This window comes from Nuphar pumila, chromosome 10, assembly GCF_984573655.1.
Source record: "Nuphar pumila chromosome 10, dmNupPumi1.hap1.1, whole genome shotgun sequence".
Taxonomy (NCBI): domain Eukaryota; kingdom Viridiplantae; phylum Streptophyta; class Magnoliopsida; order Nymphaeales; family Nymphaeaceae; genus Nuphar; species Nuphar pumila.
Window position 1 is genome coordinate 26,868,987 of NC_143258.1, and position 26,507 is coordinate 26,895,493.

Sequence of the window (26,507 nt, forward strand, 5' to 3'; positions counted from 1 at the left end):
GACTCTGAGTGACTAGAGGCCAAAGGACGCTATAACTCCTGTCAAAACACATGTCGTAGTAACGACAAGTCACTCAGGGTTGTACCATCAACCCTCTCCAAGGTGAACCATTTTGTGAATGGGGCGAAGCGGTTTATCTTTCTTAGGCTTATTATTCAATCATACTTCTCAACGAGGATTTTGCCTCGTGGTCCCTGCGGGGTACGCAAAATGAGGACTTGGCCTGCCCATTCATGTGCTCAGCCTCACGCGGCCAATAGAGCACACTACTCATGAAAGCAGTCACAACACCATATTATGTATTTCTGATTTAGAGTATATTCACATAAGAGTCCATTCTCAACACAAGGGCCACTGCCCAAGGACTGCAATTGAGCCCAAAACAAGTCATTTTCATTCATACCCTATGGTGTTCAAGTTTCTTTCTTTTCATTTCATGAAGTAAGTGCACCTAGTGCGCTTCCAATGCCTTAAGCAGTGTACCATCCGAGGTACGCACTATTCTGTGTCAATGCCAGGATGTGCCACGTGCAAAGTGTAGAAGTACCACATATTTACTAACTTTTGCACAAGTATAATTAACAAAGGCATTGCATAAATTTATTTCTGAGAGACAAGTAATCGTGCAAGCAAATACACATTCTCATCCATGTAAAATTTCGTTAATTTCTATCATTCAAGAAGCTGTCTCTAATTTACTTTGCATAACATGCAATAATTCTCACATTAAAATGCACTAATTTGCATACTTCAGTGTCAAGATTGCATTTAACAATGTTCTCATACGTGGTTCAACACACATAATTATAGTGAAATCTGGGATATTTCCGTCTTAGGGGAATAACATTAGCTATTTCCACGATATGGGGTGCCGCGTTTGCGGACCCGCAACAGAGATACAAAACAACACTTGTGATTCACCGTAGTTTCTAAGTATATATATTTGCAATAGTGTTCGTCTGTTTATTTTACGAGTCTGTTAAACGTAAACCGAGACATAAGGGTTTTTCCTTTCGTATTACGACACACATACGTGTCGAAGGTGATTTATGAAAATATCCCATTCTAATGGGGATTACACTGGCATAACCACAGTTCGGGGTGCCGCGCCTGCAGACCCGAAACGAATCAATGACAAAACGAACGTAGAACAACTCTAAGGAATTCATACTCCGTCATAGTCACATGCCTTGTTCGAAGGCTAACTCTTAAATTTCGTGAATTCCATAATGAGAGCCATGTACATCGGAAAATGTGCAAGCGCCAAGAGTCATGAACACTTAAATGGAGATAAAGTGTTCGAATCATTGAACCAATGCATTCAGATATATTGATCTCGTGCAAGCGCCACGAAGCATGCGGTTTCCTTCATTGAATCACATCATTTCACAAGCGTTAATTTGCTTTACATAATTGCAAACCACAAAATTACGTAAAGTGCTAACTACGATGCATTAGTGTGCCATTGCATGCGTGATAAATGCATATTTAACTATATACTTTTGCTGCCATGGTGGTGACAAAGAGGGTTGTTTGCAAAAGGATGCTTCGTCAACTTTGTGTGCATATGCGATGTGCTGCCAATCCAAGATGGTTGAACTACAAGAAAAACCCGCGAAACAACAAGGGTGGGGCCCGAACACTTGCTGCCCCAAACTGCTGCAGCAACACATATCTTGATTGCAACTAAGGCCCGCTACGGTTGCGAAAACAAGCATACGCTGCTGTCAAACTACAGCAGCCACATAAGTTGGGATCGAGGCTACACGTAAACACCATATTGGTGCTACTGCCATACGGGTCCAAGTGGCTCGCTGGTCTGGACAACGACCAGACCCATGCAGTCGGACCATGGGGTCTGAAATGCTTGGCAACAAGTCTGGAAATTCGGTCCAGACTTGCCCAAGTTCGGCTACTCCAACAACCGAATCGTAGTCACCGCAAAGCCACCTCACTAGGTGTTGCTGCCCTACAGGCCACGCAGCCTACCGGTCTGGACAAGGCTCCAGACCCCGGACAGCTGGACCATGGGGTCCAAAATGCTGACAGCAAGTCTGGACCTCCAGTCCAGACTTGCACGCATGCAAAACAAGGCGCGCCACCTGAACCGAACTCGGTTCAGGTGCAGCCGCCATGACTCGGGCCTATTACATGCCCAGGTCCAACATGGGAGACCAGAGCATGGTCTGGACAAGGGTGTCCAGACCAACAGGGGGTGCTGGACGCACCAACGGAGGTGTGCAGGGCACTACAGCCCGCACCAGCTACGGAGGGCCAGCGCCTATGGCGCCAGCGCTAGGCACTAGCGCACTCAGGCCATCCGAATGCCCTGGGCTCAAACAGAGGCCTTCCCCATTGGTCTGAGCCTGTGCTCAGGCCTGGGGAAGCCAACACCCAGTCTGAACCTACTCCGTTCAGACTGAGAAACCGAGAAGGAGAAAACTGAGGGAGATAGAGGAGGGGTTTGGGCTATGGGTGGGCCCAAACTGTCACTCAATCTACCCAATGGGAAAGGGCAGGGTTGCTGCCAATCCCTCCACCAACGGTGGTGGCTGCAACCCGAGTAGACCACCCTACCCATCGAACCCAAGAAGGAAAAGATCAAGAAGCCCAACACCTAGTATTGAACGAGAGAAACAAAACAACATTAAATGACTATGCAATATAAGCAAAACCGTCGAATCCACCGAAGGACCACTTGCATGTCAAGGATGCAAGGTGGTTCGGTTTCATGAAGGAGTCGAAATGTCCCACATCAACTCGAAACGCTGAAAAGAACTCATGCAGCCCTGAACACATCATTTCATAAGAGAAATCATGCAATAGCCCATTCAAAATTCGACTCAACATAAGAAGGCATTTCCAAATGCTAAAAATGTAGATGCATTATCTAATCCGCCAAAATCTCCATGTATATCATCAAATACATATAGTGGAGCTCAGTTTCATGCCATACGAAGCAAAGAACAAGCATATGGCTCTTTTTAAACGAAAACGAAAAATGCAAAACAAGAGATGGTTGAAACCTCACCTTCGAGGCTTTCTACAATGGTGTAAGAGGGAGATGGTAGCTACGTTTTGGAGTTCCAGCTAGGTGCTCACCCACACACAAACACTCTCATGCTCACTCACGGTTTGGAGAAGGAAAGGGGGAAGAGAGAGAGGCTCCACCAAAATCGCCCAAGTGAATGGCCTCTTTCTCTCTCATAAAGCTTTAAATATCTAGGGCTTTTAGGATGGACGATTAGGATTAAATGAGGATAGATGGAGGGATGGGGTGCTCCACGCCCCCCCATAGACAATGCATGTCTTGCCTTTTGAAACTTCTATAATTTCTTTCAAAAATGCCATTCAAAGGTCTTTGAAAAAGCATTTAAAACTTTGGAAAATTACATAGGATTGTTGTGGCGCGCCAAACCCCGATCTTGGAAAACTTAGAATTTTCAGTGAATTTTTTTTTTCTTTTTTTGAAAGGTTTACATAGAAAACCAACGGAAAGCAGGTGTGGGAAAAACAAAAAAGCCGCAAGTCTGGGCGGCCACCACAGATAAGTGCAACAAGTGGAAACAGTGTAACCAACGGTGTGTACAAAAGTGTAACTGTGAAGTAATAAGGGAAAACACCCCAACAGTTTAAAGAGTTTACAAAATGTAAGTACAAAAGGTAAAAAATAGGGAATATATCCCAACAACAACCAAAACCCAAAAAACAACCAGGTACAGGAACTGCAGGTCAAGTGTGTGGGTCCTCCGAGCCTCCACCGTGTATCATCACATCCGCACTATACCTGTTCGTCACCTACTTCCCCATAAAATGGGGTCAGTCCTCTTGCGAGGTGGTGAAGAAACAACTACAAGCAGATATATATATCATGTACACCGGAAAAGTAGGAAAAGCTAACAAGTGTAAGTGCCTGTGTCAGGTAAGTGTAAAGTGACAAGTACTAGTCAACAAGCTATAGCAACAGAGAAAACAAGTAGCTAAAGCAACGAACTGCACTGTAAAGTGAACTGAGCAGCAAGTAACTGAAGTAACACTGAAGCGACTATAGCAAGTACTCAAGCAGTAACAAGTGCTTACAGCAAGTAGGGTAACTACGTAACAACTGAAGTAAAGTATACAACACAAGCAAAGCAACATCTACTGTAAGTCAGTTGTTTGGTTAGTTCTTAAGTTCTTCTGATTACTCCTTCGGGTACGCGAAGGAAACCTCGCATTCTATGAGACATGCACCCGACGTCTGTTATTTAAAGTCAAGTGTGGTAACCAGGGATGCTACAGACCGAGTCAACCATATGCGAGCAGCACACGGCTAGGAGAAAACACTCTCATGGGCAAGGATTGCAATCCATACTACTGCAGTAGTGAGGTCCTAAGAAGGCAACCTCGACCTCCTTCACTCTGAGTGACTGGAGGCCAAAGGACGCTACAGCTCCTGTCAAAACACGTGTCGTAGTAACGACAAGTCACTCAAGGTTGTACCATCCACCTTCTCCCAAGGTGAACCGTTTTGTGAATGGGGCGAAGCAGGTTTATCTTTCTTAAGGCTCATGTTCAATCATACCTCACAAAAAGGAGTTTGTCTCGTGGTCCCCGCAGGGTACGCAAAATGAGGACTCGGCCTGCCCATTCACGTCCTCAGCCTCACGCGGCCAACGAAGCACACCGCTCGTGAAAGCAGTCAAAATACCATATTATTTATTCTTTGTTTAGGGTATATCACACAAGAGTCCTACACAACACAAGGGCCATAGCTCGAGGACTCCAACTGAGCCCACAACAAGTCATATTAGTATTTATACCCTATGGTGTTCAATCTTCTATCTTTTCATTTTATTGAAGTAAGGGCACGTGGTGCGCTTACCAATGCCTCAACGATGTACCTCCTCGGGGTACGCACTACTTAGTAACAATGTCAGGATGTGCCAAGTGCAAAGTGTAAACGTAACATAAGCTTTCCATCATTTGCACAATAAGGTTATCAGAGGCATTGCAAAATATTAAAATGCACTATATTGCATACATCAGTGTTAAGATTGCATTTCACAATATTCTCATACATATGGGAATTACATTCGCATTCTCAGAGATTTGAAATTGAATTTAACCAATCATCCCGTCTAATGGGAATAACATTGGTTTTCCTAAGGTGGATCGTCGCTCTTGCAGGGAAGATGCAATTGCGACCCAAAAGACCATTACACGTGGTTCAACACACTTATGTGTTTGTAGCAAAAGCTTGGATATTTTGTCTTATGGGAATAATATTTGCTATTTCAATGGCATGGGGTGCCGCGCCTGCGGACCTGATGTAAGGATATTTCAACTACACTTGTAATTCAACATAGTTTCCAAATACGTGGATTTGCAATAGTGTTAGTCTGTATTCTTTTACTAGGCATTGTATGTAAATCAAGGCATAAGGATCTTCCTTACGCAACATGACACACTTACATGTCGAAGGTGATACTGAAATAACCCATCTAATGGGGATTACATTGGCATAACCACGGTTCGGGGTGCTGCGCCCGCAGACCCGAAAACAAGGACATTGCCAAACCGAACAGGACAACTCTATGGAGTTCCTACCTAGTTCAGAGTGTAACATCATCTAAAGAAATTACTTGGACAGGACACCGGAGTGTGGCGAGTCCCTACGGTCGTACTGAATCAATCATTATGTGTGCTTTGACGTACATATACATACATATATATATATAAATATATATATGTATATATATATTTTACATGTTTCAATACTTAAAGACATGTCCTCATATGTACGTATGTAATTGCACAAGCATACATAAGTATGTATATATATATATATATATATATATATATATTCGTACTGAAATACATATACACACACATCGATACATATATATGTATATGTATCTACATATACAATATGTATATATATACATATATATACATACATATATATATATATATATATATATATATATATATATATATATATATATATATATATATATATATATCAAACTCTCTGAAACCCAAGGCATATAAATTTTTGCCGAAACCCTAACCGAATGCACGGAGGGTGCGAGGCAAAGCAATTACTAGTTGAATCGAATGTGGTTCAGCTTGAAGTAGCCACAGACTGGTTTTTGATAGGAAGGCATTGACGGCCATCATGGTGGCTCTACGAGGCTGCAAGGGTGCCAAAGTAGAGGTCACATGCTTGCTGCCCAAAAATCCAAACCAAAAGATGGTCTGGTCCCACAGACCAAACTGTCATACAACCTAACCGAATCTGATCAAACTTGTGGATCATTCTAAAATCATTATAGTAAATTGGTTGTGACTGGTCCAAGCCCTGACAAGGGTCAACCGAAAGTCTAATGAAAAGGTGCACTCACTGTGGTGTCAAAGTGTCAGGTCCCTAGGACCAAACAGCAACTAGAACAGATTAGGGTCTGAACCGATTGGGTTCAGACCCGAACCTAAGGTGGTTCAGCCGAAAAGGGGTTCCCGTGAGTGTCCAACATCAGTTGGCTGACACCGGGCTCCAACTAGGTAGAGTCGCGGCTGGCACTAAGTGCTAGCCGGCCTGCCAAGGAGTCCAGGTCTGAACCATGGTTCAGACCATCACTCGCTGAGTGCTAACTAGGTAATAAGGGATGCACAACACCCACGGTGTGCACGCCCAGCTCCAGCCAAGTGGAAACTGGCTGAGCTAGGTTCGCCCAACTCCGGTCAACCGGCTTTGGTGTAGGTCTGGACCCTCGGTTCAGATTTGCACCCTGACCCATGCCATCAAGCACTATGCGTAGCACGAACATTTAAGGAAATACATCTAACTGTATAATATAATTATTACTATATATTATTTTTTTTTTTGAAAACTACTGCTACTAGGCGTGCGGGCCACTCGCACAGCACCAACTCCAATCTTGGAGCAAAATGGAGGGAAAATGGGGGTCTGGTCCACTAGACCAGACCGAGCCACCCTTGCCAGCGTGAACCAGAGCCCAAGGGCTCGGTTCACAGCAGCTAAGAGGGTGTGTTGGGCACGCCTAAGGCCGGCCCAGCTGCTCCAGTCCGGGTCTCAAAAGGGAAAACCAAAAATGAAAAAAAAATAAGAACAACATCATAACTAAAATAAATACCAGAGGTTAACACCTTAACCATCGACAACCTGTCCTTTGCACGTCTCAAAGAAAGTGGTCACATAGTGACCCAGGCCCAAAGGCTTGGCTGCAACACCAGTCCCATTGTGCTGGGACTGGGTTTAGCCGAAAACCCAAAAAGAAAGAATGCACAAAAAAAAAGAACAAGAAAAGAAAATGAAAGGGGGCTGACAGGTTGGGTGTAAGCTGGACAAGCCCAGCTCGGTCCAGCACACCCCTATGATGAGGATGCCATGAAATAAATCAGCAAACAAAAGAAAACAATGGCATAGCAGCATTATAATGGAAAATGAACAACGAACATGTATAGGAGAAACAAATGAAACAAAAACAAAGACGCCAATGTAGGAATCAAAAGGAAATCTATTTCCAAAGCATGCAGTACAAAAGCTTATGAAAACAATGAAGATTCAATAATCAAAACTGCTTTTCTAACTAATCCGCCACTTGTGCTTGCATGCATTGATGCAAGGCGCCAATGGCTTCATGTAAATCTGTAATCGACAAAGAAGGTGAGTCTTCACCTTAGCTAGCTGGAGATGAAGGAGGTGCTGCAGCTCTTCACGCCAAGATTGGAGCTCCACCGATGGAGGATGAAGGCAAGTGAGAGGAAAGAGAGGGAGTTTTGGGAGAGAGAAAAGAGAATGAGAGGGATAGAAGGAAAAATCGCCCAAAACAAGGGGGGACCCATTTTTTGTAAAGGCTTTATAGAGGTTGGCTTAGGGGTGGACGACTGGGATTTAATCCCTCAAAGATGTAGGGTTGGGGAGCTCCACTCCCCCCAACAATCAATGCATGTCAAGCCTTCAAAAAGGCTTTGTAGAAATTTCAAAAATGCCATTTAATAAAAGCCTTAAAAGTTCAACAAATAACAAGGGGGCGCCCTTGGCTGCCACCCAACGTGCCCAATGGGTTTTAAAGATTTGAAATCTTTTGAAAACATTATAATTTTGCCATCGGGCGCCAGCCCCATAGCCCTCTTTTGGAAAAGACACCCCTCATGATGGAGCCTAGGCTTCATCATGAGGGTGTTGGAATGATACATGGCCAATGAAGGCCCAAACTTTAAATCCATGCAAGATTTTTTTTCAAAATTGCCATCTAGCTGGTCAAGCATTGACCAGCTGGTCAACCATGGCCATGGACGTCCACTATAGGGGTTGTCCATGGGTCTTGGATCCACTAGGTGCTCCGAATCCAAAACCAAAACCCGCATATTATATATATCATAAAGAAACACTTATTTAATGAATTAAAATAATAATTTAATTCCAACGATTTATTTTGTTCTCTTTATAACTTTAATTAACATAGAATGGTTGATGCCTCTTGAGGAAATCACCTCTCGTTCGTTAAAATTAAGCGTTCTAAGTTTCGGGTCCAAAATTAAGTCAAGACTCGTAATTCACATACACTAATGAGGTTTTTTCTTCGATCAGGTCTCAAATTTGGGGTGTATCACTACAACCCTATTCCAAACTTACCCTAAAAGTTTCGGAGGTTGATCCGCTCTAGATTTCCCGAAATTGCTCTTTTTACATAAAATCACGCGATTTTACCCGATTCTCAAAATAAGCAAATCTTCAGAAATCTCCAAAACATAAAAATTCATCGATTTCCACATAATTACACAATATACATCAAAATGAAAGTTGTAGATCTTACATCCTCCCCTCCTAAAAAAAGGATTTCGTCTGCGAAATCACCCTTAGGAGGTTACAAAAAGTTTTTGGATACGTCTCTCTCATGCTCGCTTCTGGTTCCCATGTGCATTCTTAAATGCCATGGTGCTGCCAACGTACCTTAACTAACGGAATAGTCTTGGTATGCAAAACTTGATCTCGTCGATCAACAACCTTGATAGGCCTTTCTGAAAAAGTCAGATCTTCCTGTACGTCCACATCTTCGTAACGAATAACATGCGATGGGTCGGGAAGGTACTTCCTGAGCATCGATACGTGAAAAACATTGTGAATGTGAGCATATTGTGGAGGCAACTCTACACGATATGCCACTTCACCAATCCTCGCCACGATCTTGAACGGTCTGACATACCTCGGACTCAACTTCCCTTTCTTTCCAAAATGAAACACACTCTTCGTCAGAGAAACTCTGACAAAACCCATGTCTCCCACATCAAAAGACAATTTGCGACGTCTCTTATCGGCGTAACTCTTCTGCCTATCTTGCGCTGCCTTCAAACGTTCACGAATCTTCTGCACTTGCTGCGTGTAGTGCTGAAGAACAATCGGCGCTTCGCTCGATCTATCGCTAATGTAGTCCCAATAAGATGGCGACCAACAAGGTCTACCATACAATGCTTTGTACGGGGCCATCCCGATACTAGCGTGATAACTGTTGTTATACGCGAACTCTACCAAACATAGGTGTGAATCTCATTCACCCTTCCAATCAAGCATACAAGCTCGCAACATATCTTCCAACGTTTGAATCGTTCGCTCGGACTGTCCATCTGTTTGAGGATGAAAGGTTGTACTAAACTTCAACTTCGTCCCCAAAGCAGATTGCAACTGACCCCACAGTCACGAAGTAAACCGGGGATCACGATCGGAAATGATAGATCTCGGCACACCATGAGGTCGAACGATCTCTCTAATGTACAAGTCAGCTAGGCTCTCAAGAGACTGACTGATCCTGATCGGCAGGAAATGGGCAGACTTGGTGAGTCTGTCCACAACTACCCAAATCGCATCATGTTTACGCCTAGACAGTGGAAATCCTACCACAAAATCCATCGTAACATTCTCCCATTTCCACTGAGGAATCTCAATCCTCTGCAAGGTACCACCGGGACGCTGATGTTTCGCTTTGACTTGCTGACAAGTCAAACACCTTGCAACGTAAGCCGCTATCTCTCGCTTCATGCCATGCCACCAATACTTCCGCTGTAAGTCCTTGAACATCTTCGTTCCTCCAGGATGAATCATGTACTTTGACATATGAGCTTCGTCAAAAATTTCTCTCTTTAGCTCAGAGTTGCTCAGAACCCAAAGGCGATCTCTCATACGAACGCTGCCATCTTCAGACACTCTGAAAGAAGAATCTGCTTGCTCAGCCAAGGCTAGAAACTTGCCATATTGGTCGTCAAGCTTCTGAGCCTCTATGATCTTCGAAAAAAATTCGGATCGAATGGTCAGACCAGACAATTTGATCGAACCATCACCAACAGAAAAATGTTTCCAGGCTACGAAATCTTCAATAAGCCTCTGGCTCCACACAAGGCTAGCCAAAACACCACTCGCTTTGCAGCTAAGCGCATCCGCCATAACGTTCGCCTTACCAGGGTGGTAAGACAATGTGAAATCGTAGTCCTTTATGAACTCAAGTCATCGTCGCTGCCTCATATTTAGCTCCTTCTAAGAGAACAGGTACTTGAGGCTCTTGTGGTCTGAAAAGACCTCAAACGATTTCCCATATAGGTAATGTCGCCACGATTTCAAAGCATACACGACTGCTTCCAACTCTAAATTGTGCGTCAGATAATTCCGCTCATGAGTCTTCAACTGTCTGGAGGCATAGGCAATCACTCGGCCATGCTGCATAAGCACGCAACCTAAACTGGTACCAGCAGCATCTGTGTACACCACAAAGCCACCTCTGCCAGAGGGTAAAGCTAACACCGGCGAGGTTGTCAACTTCAACTTCAGGATCTGGAAACTGTCCTCACAGGCACTGTTCCACACGAATCTAACACATTTACGTAACAGCTTCGTCAAAGGTAATGCGATCCTCAAAAAGTCTTGGATAAAGCATCAATAATAACCAGCCAATCCAAGAAACCTACGAATCTCAGACACAATCTGGGGCTGCTCCCAGCCCAAAACTGCTTCGACTTTCGCTGAATCGACGGATACTCCGTCCTTCGATATCACGTGGCCAAGAAACATGATGCGCTCGAGCCAAAACTCACACTTAGAGAACTTGGCGAACAACTGGTGCTCCTGAAGAGTACTCAAAACAATCCGCAGATGCTCTCGATGCTGCTCCGGACTCTTCGAATAGACAAAGATGTCGTCAATAAATATTATCATGAATGAGTCCACAAATGGGCGAAAGATCTGGTTCATCAAATCCATGAACGCTGCTTGAGCATTCGTGAGGCCAAAAGGCATCACCACGAACTCGTACAACCCATATCTCGTCCAGAAAGCTGTCTTCGCAATATCATCCTCTCGGATACAAAGCTGATGGTAACCCGATCTGAGATCAATCTTCGAGAAAACCTTCGCCTTCTGCAACTGATCGAAGAGATCTTCAATCCTTGGTAACAGATACTTGTTCTTAATTGTCGCTTGGTTGAGCATCTGATAATCGATGCACAACCTCAAGGATCCATCCTTCTTTCGTACAAACAGCACTGGTGCTCCCCACAGTGAAGCACTAGGTCGAATAAAACCCTGATTGAGAAGTTCTTCCAACTGACACTTCAACTCTTCAAGTTTCGTTGGGGCCATACAGTATGGTGCCTTGGAAATCGGTGTCGTTCCAAGAATCAACTCGATACCAAATTCGATCTCTCACCTCAGAGGTAACCCAGGTAGCTCCTCTGGAAATACATCAGCAAATTCTCGGACCACGTCCAAGTCATTGATCAAGACCATTTTGGGTTCAACTGGGGCAATACTGACTAAGAAAGCAGTACCCCCATTCTGCAGATACTTCTAAGCCTTGAAAGAAGAAATCATGCGGCTATCGCACAGAGCTCGAAGAAGCTTGATCTCCAAAACAGGACAATCATGCTGAAAAAGAACGACCTTTCCTTTTCGACAAAAGACTTGAGCATGGTACTCGAAAAGCCAATCCATGCCCAAAATCACATCGTACTCAGTCATGTCTAAAAGGATAACGTCAACTGACAGGTTCTGCTCTGCCACTAACACCTCGATGTTCGGAATATACGAGTCACAAAAAGACTGCTCTCCAGTTGGAGTGCGAACCTCCAACGGAAAATTCAAAGACTCGATTGACAAAGGTAAGGTACAAGCAAATCTAGCTGCTATGAACGAATGACTAGCACCACAATCAAACAAAGTAAATGCTTCATGTCTGGCTACTGAGATCGTACCTTGGACCAACTCTGCCTTGGTCACTTGCTCAACTGTTGCCGCGTATGCTCGACCGACAATGACCTTCTGGTTTGCTGGCTTCAGTGGATACGGCTGCTGCTGCCGCTGCTGGGTTGAGGGTTGTCGCTGCTGCGCCGGCTGGGAAGTACTCGGCGTGTTCTTGCACTGGTCATCTGCCTGTTTCTTTCTGCAATCCCGAATATAATGACCCATCTTTCCGCAATATAAGCATCCACCTGTGTCTCGTGGGCAGAGTCGCCCTGGATGGTCGGTAGTACATTTCGAACAACTGGCTGCGGTAAGCTGCTGCGGCTGCTAGCGTTGCTGGTACTGGAGTCTACAATTCTGATACTGAATCTGACGGGTGTTGTTGTCGTTGTTGTTGTTGTTGTTGTTACGCTGCTTCTTTGACTGAGGATGGAACTTCCTTCCACCCTGGTTCCCCTGGAAATATCTCTTCCTTGGCCAACTCTTTTGGCCAGGATTTTGCTGCTGCTGACGTGGTGCGGGAGTCTTCTGCGATTCGGTCCAGTCATACTCAAGCAAGGAGGTCATCTCTAAAGCCTCATCTATCGTCGTAGGTGCACGGGTGTACACCTTCATTCGTAAGACTGACTTCAGACCTTGAGCAAATTTAAGAGCTCGCTCCTTTTCTTTCGTGTATAAGTGCGGACAAAACCTCTCCAGGCTGCGAAAACGCGTGACATATTCAGAGAGAGAAGAACTACCCTGTTGGAGGTCGAGAAACTCTTGCATTTTCGGGCTCCTCTCGTGAGCTCGAAAGTAAGCTGCGTAGAATGTTTCTACGAACTGGTCCCACTCTATAGGCTAGTTGTCGAATTTTATCTCCCAAGTGGTCACCCACCACCTTTCCGCATCCTTTTTTGAGACGATATGTCCCAAAGTCTACTTTCCGATCATCACCAACTTGTAAGACACGGAAGATACGCTCTATTTCTCTGATCCAATCTTCGACTGCTTTCGGCGATGCTTTCCCATCAAACGAGGGAGGGTTCAAGCTCATAAATTGCTTGTATGGGACTGCTGTAACAGGAATCTAGGCAGGTGTTCCTTGTCCCTGGGTGTCCTGCTGGAGGTGCTCGCGCATGTTCCTCATGGTCTCTGCTTGTCATCCTACAACCTTTGTAAGGTTGTTTAGAGTTTCCATAAGGTCATCACACCTGGTGCGCCACGCCATCTAAATACGCAAAAATCTATACGTAAGCAACCAACAAATACACAAAGATAGGAAAATTTCTATTTTATTAATAGGGTAACTGAAACATTACAGAAGTACCCTTCATCAAGATAGGGTTAAACATGCACTGCCAACAACTTAAGCATGACAAAAGCAAAAACGAAACACTGACTCAGTGTTTCTAACATCAAAGCATCACATCACAATTTCATGACTTGCTGGTGTAGAAGTCCCTGTAGTCCTTCCGACTACCATAATGCCTCGGCCTAACACATGGAGGAGAAACAACATTCCTCAGCGGCGTGTCAGAGATCTCCTGAACTTCCCTCAGAATCGGTGGCACGTACTCCGAAGAAACCGCATAGGGGTAGGACTCGAGAGAATATTGGGGAGAATCGATCGCTCCACGCCTTTCTCCGTCTTGGCTATCCACTTCCACAACCAAAGGTCCAAAGACCAAAGATACATCGTCGATGTCTTTTGCATTGCTCTTCCAGAGCTCATCCCTCTGTTTTGTCTGGCATTCCTCTTCGATATGCCCACGAAGACTACAGTAGGGGCACTCAGCCAACTCACAGGGATAGATCTGTCCCGCGTGATCTTCCAAACACCTGACACATGGAGGTGCCAACATATGCACATTACGTGCCAAATGTCTCACAGCTCCACTCAGGGCCTCTTTGCCTCGAGTCAGGTTTTGGAGAGCCTCCAAAATCTTGCCGTAGGTCGGGTTTGTCGACATCTACTACATACACAGAACCACAAACACAAACTATCTAAAAAACAAGAAGTAAAGGAAAAAAAGAAGTTGAACTTATACTTACAGTGCGATGGATGATGCACGATGAAGCTCTGACTACACACTTAAACTCTGCTCTGATACCAAACACTGTGGTGCCCCAAACCCCGACCATGGAAAACTTGGAATTTTTAGTGATTTTTTTTTTGAAAGGTTTACGTAGAAAACCAATGGAAAGCAGGTGTGGGAAAAACAACAAAGCCTCAAATCTGGGCGGCCACCACAAATAAGTGCAACAAGTGGAAACAGTGTAACCAACGGTGTGTACAAAAGTGTAACTTTGAAGTAATAAGGGGAAACACACCAACAGTTTAAAGAGTTTACAAAATGTAAGTACAAAAGGTATAAAACAGGGAATATATCCCAACAACAACCAAAACCCAAAAACCACCAGGTACAGGAACTGCAGGTCAAGTGTGTGGGTCCTCCGAGCCTCCACCATGTATCATCGCATACGCACTATACCTGTTCGTCACCTACATTCTCCTAAAATGGGGTCAGTCCTCTTGCGAGGTGGTGAAGAAACAACCACAAGCAGATATGTATATCATGTACACAGGAAAAGCAGAAAAAACTAACAAGTGTAATTGCCTGTGTCAGGTAAGTGTAAAGTGACAAGTACTAGTCAACAAGCTATAGCAACAAGGAAAACAAGTAGCTAAAGTAACGAACTGCACTGTAAAGTGAACTGAGCAGCAAGTAACTGAAGTAACACTGAAGCGACTACATCAAGTACTCAAGCAATAACAAGTGCTGACAGCAAGTAGGGTAACTACGTAACAACTGAAGTAAAGTATACAACACAAGCAAAGCAACATCTACTGTAAGTCAGCTGTTTGGTAAGTTCTTAAGTTCTTCTGATTACTCCTTCGGGTACGCGAAGGAAACCTCGCATTCTGTGAGACATGCACCCGGCGTCTGTTATTAAAAGTCTAGTTTGGTAACCGGGGAAGCTACAGACCGAGTCAACCTCATGCGAGCAACACACGGCTAGGAGAAAACACTCGCATGGGCAAGGATTGAAATCCATACTACTGTAGTAGTGAGGTCCTAAGAAGGCAACGTCGACCTCCCTGACTCTGAGTGACTGGAGGCCAAAGGACGCTATAACTCCTGTCAAAACACGTGTCGTAGTAACGACAAGTCACTCAAGGTTGTACCATCCACCCTCTCCCAAGGTGAACCATTTTGTGAATGGGGTGAAGTTGGTTTATCTTTCTTAAGGCTCATGTTCAATCGTACCTCACAGCGAGGAGTTTGCCTCGTGGTCCCCGTAGGGTACGCAAAATGAGGACTTGGCCTACCCATTCACGTGCTCAGCCTCATGCGGCCAACGGAGCACACCGCTCGTGAAAGCAATCAAAACACCATATTATTTATTCATTGTTTAGGGTATATCACACAAGAGTCCTACACAACACAAGGGCCATAGCCCAAGGACTCCAACTGAGCCCACAACAAGTCATATTAGTATTTATACCCTATGGTGTTCAATCTTCTATCTTTTCATTTTATTGAAGTAAAGGCACGTGGTGCGGTTACCAATGCCTCAGCGATGTACCTCCTTAGGGTACGCACTACTTAGTAACAGTGTCAGGATGTGCCAAGTGCAAAGTGTAAACGTAACATAAGCTTTCCATCATTTGCACAATAAGGTTATCAGAGGCATTGCAAGATATTAAAATGCACTATATTGCATACATCAGTGTTAAGATTGCATTTCACAATATTCTCATACGTATGGGAATTACATTCGCATTCTCATAGATTTGAAATTGAATTTAACCAATCATCCTGTCTAATGGGAATAACATTGGTTTTCCCAAGGTGGATCATCGCTCTTGCAGGGAAGATGCAATTGCGACCCAAAAGACCATTACACGTGGTTCAACACACTTATGTGTTTGTAGCGAAATCTTGGATATTCCGTCTTATGGGAATAACATTTTCTATTTCCACGGCATGGGGTGCTGCGCCTGCAGACCCGAAGCAAGGATATTTCAACTACACTTGTAATTCAGTGTAGTTTCCAAATACGTGGATTTGCAATAATGTTCGTTTGTATTCTTTAACTAGGCATTGTATGTAAATCAAGGCATAAGGATCTTTCTTATGCAACATGACACACTTATGTGTCGAAGGTGATACTGAAATAACCCATCTAATGGGGATTACATTGGCATAACCACGGTTTGGGGTGCCGTGCCCACAAACCCGAAAACAAGGACATTGCCAAACCGAACAGGACAACTCTATGGAGTTCCTACCTAGTTCGGAGTGTAACATCATCTAAAGAAATTACTTGGACAGGACACCGGAGTGTCGTGAGTCCCTACGGTCATACCGAATCAATCATTATGTGTGCTTTGATGTACATATACATATATATATATGTATATATATATTTTACATGTTTAAATACTTAAAGACATGTCCTCATATGTACGTATGTAATTGCACAAGCATACATATGTATATACATATTGGTACTGAAATACATATACACACACATCGATACATATATATGTATACGTATCTACATATATAATATGTATATATATACATATATATACATATATATATATCGAACTCTCTGAAACCCAAGGCATATAAAATTTTGCCAAAATCCTAACCGAATGCACGAAGGGTGCGGGGCAAAGCAATTACTTGTTGAACCGAATGTGGTTCAGCTTGAAGTAGCCACAGACTGGTTTTTGATAGGAAGGCATTGACGGCCATCATGGTGGCTCTATGAGGCTGCAAGGGTGCCAAAGTGGAGGCCACACGCTTGCTGCCCAAAAATCCAAACCAAAAGATGGTCTAGTCCCACAGACTAGACTGTCATACAACCTAACCGAATCTGATCCAACTTGTGGATCATTCCAAAATCATTACAGGAAATCGGTTGTGACTGGTCCAAGCCCCGACAAGGGTCAACCGAAAGTCTAATGAAAAGGTGCACTCACTACGGTGTCAAAGTGTCGGGTCCCTAGGACCAAACAACAACTAGAACAGATTAGGGTCTGAACCGATTGGGTTCAGACCCGAACCTAAGGTGGTTCGGCCGAAAAGGGGTTCCCGTGAGTGTCCAACATCAGTTGGCTGGCATCCGGCTCCAACTAGGTAGAGCCGCGGCTGACACTAAGTGCTAGCCGGCCTGCCAAGGAGTCCAGGTCTGAACCATGGTTCAGACCAGCACTCGCTGGGTGCTAACCAGGTAATAAGGGATGCAAAACACCCACGGTGTGCACGCCCAGCTCCAGCCAAGTGGAAATTGGCTAGGCTAGGTTCACCCAACTCGGGTCAACCGGCTATGGGGCAGGTCTGGACCCTCGGTTCAGATCCGCACCCCGACCCACGCCATCTAGCACTATGCGTAGCACAAACATGTAAGGAAATGCATCTATCTGTATAATATAATTATTACTATATATTATTTTTTTTTTGAAAACTACTGCAACTAGGCGCGCGGGCCACCCGCACAGCGCCAGCTCCATTCTTAAAACAATGAAGAATGGAGCAGACCGAGCCACCCTTGCCAGCGTGAACCAGAGCCCAAGGGCTCAATTCACAGCAGCTAAGAAGGTGTGTTGGGCATGCCTAAGGCCGGCTCAGCTGCTCCAGTCCGGGTCTCAAAAGGGAAAACCGAAAATGAAAAAAAAATAAGAACAACATCATAACTAAAAGAAATACCAGAGGTTAACACCTCAACCATCGACAGCCTGTCCTTCGCACGTCTCAAAGAAAGTGGTCACATAGTGACCCACGCCCAAGGGCTACGCTGCAACACCAGTCCCATTGTGTTGGGACTCGGTTTAGTCGAAAACCCAAAAAAGAAAGAATGCACAAAAAAAAAAGAACAAGAAAAGAAAATGAAAGGGGGCTGACAGGTTGGGTGTAAGATGGATGAGCCAGCTCGGTCCAGCACACCCCTATGATGAGGATGCCATGAAATAAATCAGCAAACAAAAGAAAACAATGGCATAGCAGCATTATCATGGAAAATGAACAACTAACATGTATAGGAGAAACAAATGAAACAAAAACAAAGACGCCAATGTAGGAATCAAAAGGAAATCTATTTCCAAAGCATGCAGTACAAAAGCTTATGAAAACAATGAAGATTCAATTATCAAAATTGCTTTTCTAACTAATCCACCACTTGGGCTTGCATGCATTGATGCAAGGCGCCAATGGCTTCATGTAAATCCATAATCGACAAAGAAGGTGAGTCTTCACCTTAGCTAGCTGGAGATGAAGGAGGTGCTGCAGCTCTTCACGCCAAGATTGGAGCTCCACCGATGGAGGATGAAGGTAAGTGAGAGGGTGTTTTGTGAGAGAGAAAAGAGAATGAGAGGGATAGAAGGAAAAATCGCCCAAAACAAGGGGGGACCCATTTTTTGTAAAGGCTTTATAGAGGTTGGCTTACGGGTGGACGTCTGGGATTTAATCCCTCCAAGATGGAGGGTTGGGGAGCTCCACGCCCCCCAACAACCAATGCATGTCAAGCCTTCAAAAAGGCTTTGCAGAAATTTTAAAAACGCCATTTAATAAAAGCCTTAAAAGTTCAACAAATAACAAGGGTGCGCCCTTGGCTGCCACCCAACGTGCCCAATGGGTTTTAATGATTTGAAATCTTTTGAAAACATTACAATTTCGCCATGGGGCGCCAGCCCCATAGCCCTCTTTTGGAAAAAACGCCCCTCAAGATGGAGCCTAGGCTTCATCATGTGGGTGTTGGAATGATGCATGGCCAATGAAGGCCGAAACTTTTAATCCATGCAAGATTTTTTTCAAAATTTCCATGCAGCTGGTCAAGCATTGACAAGCTGGCAACCATGGCCATGGATGTCCACTATAGGGGTCGTCCATGGGTTTTTGATCCACTAGGTGCTCCGGATCCAAAACCAAAACCTGCATATTATATATATCATAAAGAAACACTTATTTAATGAATTAAAATAATAATTTAATTCCAACAAATTATTTTGTTCTCTTTACAACCTTAATTAATGTAGAATGGTTGATGTCTCTTGAGGAAATCACCTCTCGTTTGTTAAAATTAAGCGTTCTAAGTTTCGGGTCCAAAATTTAGTCAAGACTCGTAATTCACATGCACTAACGAGGTTTTTTCGTCAATCGGGTCTTAAATTTGGGGTGTATCACTACAACCCTATTCTAAACTTGCCCTAAAAGTTTTGGAGGTTGATCTGCTCTAGATTTCCTGAAATTGCTCTTTTTACATAAAATCACACGATTTTACCCGATTCTCAAAATAAGCAAATCTTCAGAAATTGCCAAAACATAAAAATTCATCGGTTTCCACATAATTACACAATATACATCAAAATGAAAGTTGTGGATTTTACAATTGCCCTAGCTTGCCGCCCAAGCCAGCCAACCAGTTTTTGGCATTTGAAATGCTTCAAACTATTTACCAAAACACCATGGGGTGCCAACCCCATGCTTCCCTTTGATGGAATGCGCCCCTCATGATGGGCTCTAGGCTTCATCATGAGGTCTTTAAAAGAACAATGGCCAATTGTGGCCTTCTTTTTCAAAACCATGCAAACTTTTGCAAAAATGCCACCCAGCTGGTCTACCTTTGACCAGCTGGTCAACCAAAGCCAAAAACATCCTCCTAGAGGGCGAACATAAGGGATGGACGTCCATGGGTCTGGACCAACTCCAGATCCAAGACCCAAAATCGTCCAAATGCACTATCTTCCAAAACAATGCTTATTAATGCTTTCAAAATGGAAATTCGATTTCAACAAATCACTTAGTTCTTTTCAAACCCTCAATTAACATGGAATGCTCAATGCTTCTTTAGAAAATTCTCATTCGTTTGCAAGGATTAAGCGTATTACGATTCGCGTCCAATCGTAGAGCAAAACTCGTATTTCACATGCACTGACGGGGTTTTTATGTCGTATAGATCCCAAATTTTGGGACAAGCTATATAAATATATTATAAATTACCCCTTAAAATTTCAGATGCTAATTCGACCGAATTTAGGCTCTTCTTACTTACATACTGTATTTACGCGATTTTCAGGTCGCGCGCACAAAGCCAAAACATAAAGCATAGTCAAATCATACTTAATTATGCGATATAACCTTGTAAACACATAAAAGCATACATTTCAACTCACAGCAACCAATAATTTTCTTAGAAAATTTTGCGGGTGTTACATCCTACCCTCCTTAAAAAGGATTTCGTTCGTGAAATCACAAAACATCAAACAACAACAAAATGGTAAGAGCTCATCTTATAGCGCCTAATCGGCCACAACTAAGTCTCCCGTAGACTTTTAAGTCGTCTATCATGACAAAAGATACGACAATCAATTGCTAGATCTGACAACCATGCTCGTGAAACGATAATCGCAACAATCAAACAAAAACCATGAGCACACAACACATTATTCAGACAAGAGCCATATAACAACTCAATCGTGCAGCAACAACACGACGAATAAGCATGTTCTACGAATGATCTCAAGCGACACCATATCAGGCCGCTACCGCTAGAAAATCATCATTCTAACAGACTCTACGTCTTGAACAACCCTAATCTATTCTCATCTCTCAAGGCCTAATGCGGCCAACTGCCATCTATCACAACTCACTTACGGCGTCGTACTTTCTCATAAAAGCCCTTCCTTCTATAGAAGGTCCAAAACATGATCACGATCTAAAAATCAGTAAAGATTTGATTCACACATCTGAGTTGGGCATATAATCACACTAAACAGAAAGTCAAATCTATAGACTCATAACCAGCTATATCAATCAATATCAGAAGATCAATACTGCTCACCATAACTTTTCATCAAAATCACACAAGTTCCCCGCCGGATTGCTTGATCTAAGAAGTGTACGACCTCACAAGGATTTATCGCCCTAGATGGTATACCTGGTCTTGGACAGTACATTTCCTCACAGTTCACCATCTCCGCGGCGACCCGGTCTTGAACAGTGTATATCCTCACAGAGATTCTACCACTCTAGCCGGATTACCTGGTCTTGATCATACCTACCCTCACAGAGAATCCTTTGGGAACCCAATCCTCAACAAAGGCCATAATCAATGAAAATCACTGCGATACAAACTTCATCACAAATAACCGCTCACAGGGTTAATAGCCACTCATATGATTAACAAGATCCATGCTGGATCACCTGGTCTGGGAAACGTACGACCTCATGAGGATTTACCTCCCTAGATGGTATACCTGGTCTTGGACAATACACTTCCTCACAGTTCACCGTCTCCGCGGCTACCCGGTCTTGGACAGTGCATACCCTCACAAAGATTCTACCACTCTAGCCGAATTACCTGATCTTGGTCATACGTACCGTCACAGAGAATCCTTTGGAGATCAGATCCTCAACAGGTACCATACATAGTGATACATGCATCAATACAATCGACTGATCAAAACAATTGACCGCACTGAGGGTCAAAAGCCACCAATATGGGCACAAGCACATATACCAGCAATATGCATCGTATCACTTCACAGGGCAGAACAAAACACAGAATCACACAGTCTCCCAACAAGGTTCCATGAACCATAATCATGTATCCAATCTAAACATTCACCGCATGCTCTCGATAATTCTATTCAGGAGACAAGAAATCACATCACATAGAAGCTTTTACACTACGCAACTCATACGTAATTCAATAAATTCACAAGATTCAAGTTATATGTGCAATTATCCAGATCATTGCATCATCATATGCATACGCAATTCTTATATCAAAGCACGATGCGTTCAACCACTCCAACGTGAAACATACGCACATATCTACCAGACATTTTAGTCCAAAATTCATGATATATCAATCGTCTCCAACTCTCACAAGAGTCTACTCGAATCGGCTTGGGAAACTAGATCCACAAGCGCGAATGAACCCTTAGGTTCCGACAATCAATATCGTAAGCCGAAATATGAGGCTTAAACACGAAGTTATGTCTAGCATTGAACGATACCCGAAATATCACAAACTTTAAGCTAACATGCAGAATAAGCAACTAAACAACATAAATACAATTCCACTGAGGTAGGCATACTTACAGTGCGACGGCCGATGCGTGCAGAGACTTGAACCACACTTCTATAATTCTTTTTAAAACACTGCTCTGATACTAGTTGCGACGCCCCCCAGAATTCCCGACTTGTAAAATCCTTTGAAACCCTTTGGATTTTTGGGTAAACCCTTTTTTTTTTTTGAAAACCATTGCGCAAGTGCGGAAGTACTGAAAAGGAAAACAAGCAGCGAACCTCAGGGTGGGTCGCAGGAGTGAAACAACAATGAAGTAAAACAACTTTTATTAAATACATTTTACAATTTAGTACAACCAATCCCTTTACAAACAATAACTACCAAGATCCTAGAAGGTTCAGAAGTGTGGGTTCATGTCCACTGCCGCACATCGAACTCCATCACACGCCTAAGCAAATACATGTATCCCCATAAAAAGGGGTCAGTACTCTTTCGAGCTGGTGAGAAATCAACCAAACAGTCCATTTGCACAATTCATTACATTTATATAGAGGTATGCATCACAGAACATAATAAACCAAAGTATTGTGAACTGTAACAAGTGCTGAAACAAGCAAGTAACTAAAGTAACAGTTGAGCAAGTAAAATAACAGTAGAACAAGTACAATAACTGAGATAAAAACCACTGAACAAGTAAAGTAGCAACAACAGTAAGTCAGTTGATTGGTTAGTCTTTAAGTTTTTCTGATTACTCCTTCGGGTACGTGAAGGAACCTCGCATTCTGTGAGACATGCACCCGACATTTGTTATTCAAGTTCTAGTGTGGTAAACAGAGAAGCTACAGACCGAGTCAACCTCATGCGAGCAACACACAACTGGGAGAACACACTTGCATAGGCAAGGATTGCAATCCATACTACTGCAGTAGTGAGGTCCTAAAAAGACAACCTCAACCTCCCTGACTCTGAGTGACTGGAGCCCAAAGGACGCTACAACTCCTGTCAAAACATGTGTCGTAGTAACGACAAGTCACTCAAGGTTGTACCATCCACCCTCTCCAAGGTGAACCGTTTTGTGAATGGGGCGAAGCGGTTTATCTTTCTTAGGCTCATTATTCAATCATACCTCTGAACGAGGATTTTGCCTCGTGGTCCCCGCGGGGTACACAAAATGAGGTCTTGGCCTGCCCATTCACGTGCTCAGCCTCACGCGGCCAACATAGCACACTGCTCGTGAAAGCAATCACAACACCATATTATTTATTTGTGATTTAGGGTATATTCACATAAGAGTCCATTCTCAACACAAGGGCCACTGCCCAAGGACTCCAACTGAGCCCAAAACAAGTCATTTTCATTCATAACCTATGGTGTTCAAGTTTCATTCTTTTCATTTCATAAAGTAAGTGCACCTAGTGCGCTTACCAATGCCTCAAGCAGTGTACCATCCAAGGTACGCACTATTCAGTGTCAGTGTCAGGATGTACCACATGCAAAGTGTAGAAGTACCACATATTTACTAACTTTTGCACAAGTATAATTAACAGAGGCATTGAATAAATTTATTTCTGAGAGACAAGTAATCGTGCAAGCAAATACACATTCTCATCCATGTAACATTTCATTAATTTCTATCATTCAAGAAGTTGTCTCTAATTTACTTTGCATAACATGCAATAATTCTCACATTAAAATGCACTAATTTGTATACTTCAGTGTAGAGATTGCATTTAACAATGTTCTCATACGTGGTTCAACACACTTACATATTTATAGTGAAATTTGGGATATTCCCGTCTTATGAGAATAACATTAGCTATTTCCACGGTATAGGGTGCTGTGCCTGCGGACCCACAACAGAGATACTGAACAACACTTGTGATTCAGCGTACTTTCTAAGTATGTAGATTTGCAATAGTGTTTGTCTATTTATTTTACAAGTCTGTTGAACGTAAACCAAGACATAAGGGTTTTTCCTTACGTATTATGACACACATACGTGTTGAAGGTGATTTATGGAAATATCCCATTCTAATGGGGATTACACTGGCATAACCACGGTTCGAGGTGCCGCGCCTGCAGACCCGAAACGAATCAATGACAAAACGAACGTAGAACAACTCTAAGGAATTCATACTCCATCATAGTCACGTGCCTTGTTCCAAGGCTAACTCTTAAATTTCGTGAATTCCATAATGAGAGCCATGCACATCGGAAAATGTGTAAGCGCCAAGAGTCATGAACACTTAAATGGAGATAAAGTGTTCGAATCATTGAACCAATGCATTCGGATATATTGATCTCGTGCAAGCGCCACAAAGCATGCGGTTTCCTTCATTGAATCGCATCATTTCACAAGCGTTACTTTGCTTTACATAATTGCGAACCACAAAATTATGTAAAGTGCTAACTACGATGCACTAGCGTGCCACTGCATGCGTGATAAATGCATATTTAACTATATACTTTTGCTGCCATGGCGGCGACAAAGAGGGTTGTTTGCGAAAGGATGCTTCGACAACTTTGTGTGCATATGTGATGTGCTGCCAATCCAAGACGGCTGAACTACAAGAAAAACCCGCAAAACAACAAGGGCGGGGCCCAAACACTTGCTGCTCCAAACTGCTGCAGCAACACATATCTCGGTTGCAACTAAGGCCCGCTACAGTTCCAAAAACAAGCATACGCTGCTGTCAAACTACAGCAGCCGCATAAGTTGGGATCGAGGCTACCCGTAAACACCATATTGGTGTTGGTGCCATACAAGTCCAAATGGCTCGCTGGTCTGGACAACGGTCCAGACCTATGCAGCCGGACCATGGGGTCCGAAACGCTTGGCAGCAAGTCTGGAAATTCGGTCCAGACTCCCAAGTTCGGCTACTCCAACAACCGAATCGCAGTCACCGCAAAGCCACCTCACTAGGTGCTGCTGCCCTACAGGCCATGCAGCCAACCGGTCTGGACAAGGGTCCAGACCCCGGACAGCTGGACCATGGGGTCCAAGATGCTGACAGCAAGTCTGAACCTCCAGTCTAGGCTTGCACGCATGCAAAACAAGGCGCACCACCTAAACCAAACTCGGTTCAGGTGCAGCCGCCTTGACTTGGGCCTGTTACAGGCCCGGGTCCAACATGGGAGACTTGAGCATGGTTTGGACAAGGATGTCCAAACCAGCAGGGGGTGCTGGACGCACCAACGGAGGTGTGCAGGGTGCTACAGCCCGCACCAGCCACAAAGGGCCAACGCCTATGGCACCAGCGCACCCAGGCCATCCGAATGCCCTGGGCTCAAACGGAGGCCTTCCCCATTGGTCTGAGCCTGTGCTCAGGCCTGAGGAAGCCAACACCCAGTCTGAACCCACTCAGTTCAGACAGAGAAACCGAGAAGGAGAAAATCGAGGGTGATAGAGGTGGGGTTTGGGTTATGGGTGAGCCCAAACCGTCACTCAATCTACCCAATGGGAAAGGGTAGGGTTGCTGCCGATTATTCCACCAACGGTGGTGGCTGCAACCCGAGCAGACCACCCTACCCATCGAACCCAAGAAGGAAAAGATCAAGAAGCCCAACACGTAGTATTGAACGAGAGAAACAAATCAACAGTAAATGACTATGCAATATAAGCAAAACCGTCGAATCCACCAAAGGACCACTTGCATGTCATTGATGCAAGGTGGTTCGGTTTCATGAAGGAGTCGAAATGTCCCACATCAACTCGAAACGGGGAAAAGAAGTCATGCAGCCCCAAACACATCATTTTAGAAGAGGAATCATGCAATAGCCTATTCAAAACTGGACTCAACATAAGAAGGCATTTCCAAATGCTAAAAATGTAGATGCATTATCTAATCCACCAAAATATCCATATATATCATCAAATACATATAGTGGAGCTCGGTTTCATGCCATACGAAGCAAAGAACAAGCATATGGCTCTTTTTAAACGAAAACGAAAAATGCAAAACAAGAGATGGTTGAAACCTCACCTTCGAGGCTTTCTACAATGGTGGAAGAGGGAGATGGTAGCTACGTTTTGGAGTTCCAGCTAGGTGCTGTTATCATCGCAAAATTTTTAGCTTTTGCGAGTCAAACTGACCTTTGAAAAAGATTTTGAAAATAACTCACCTCCGTTTTTAAAATGCAGGATAATTCCGAAGAATGGGACTCGCCTGTCGGTACGAGGTTCGACCGTTCCTGCCACCTTTAACAGGGGTAATCGAACCAAGGATCAATCTACTGCTTTGCTTTGTTC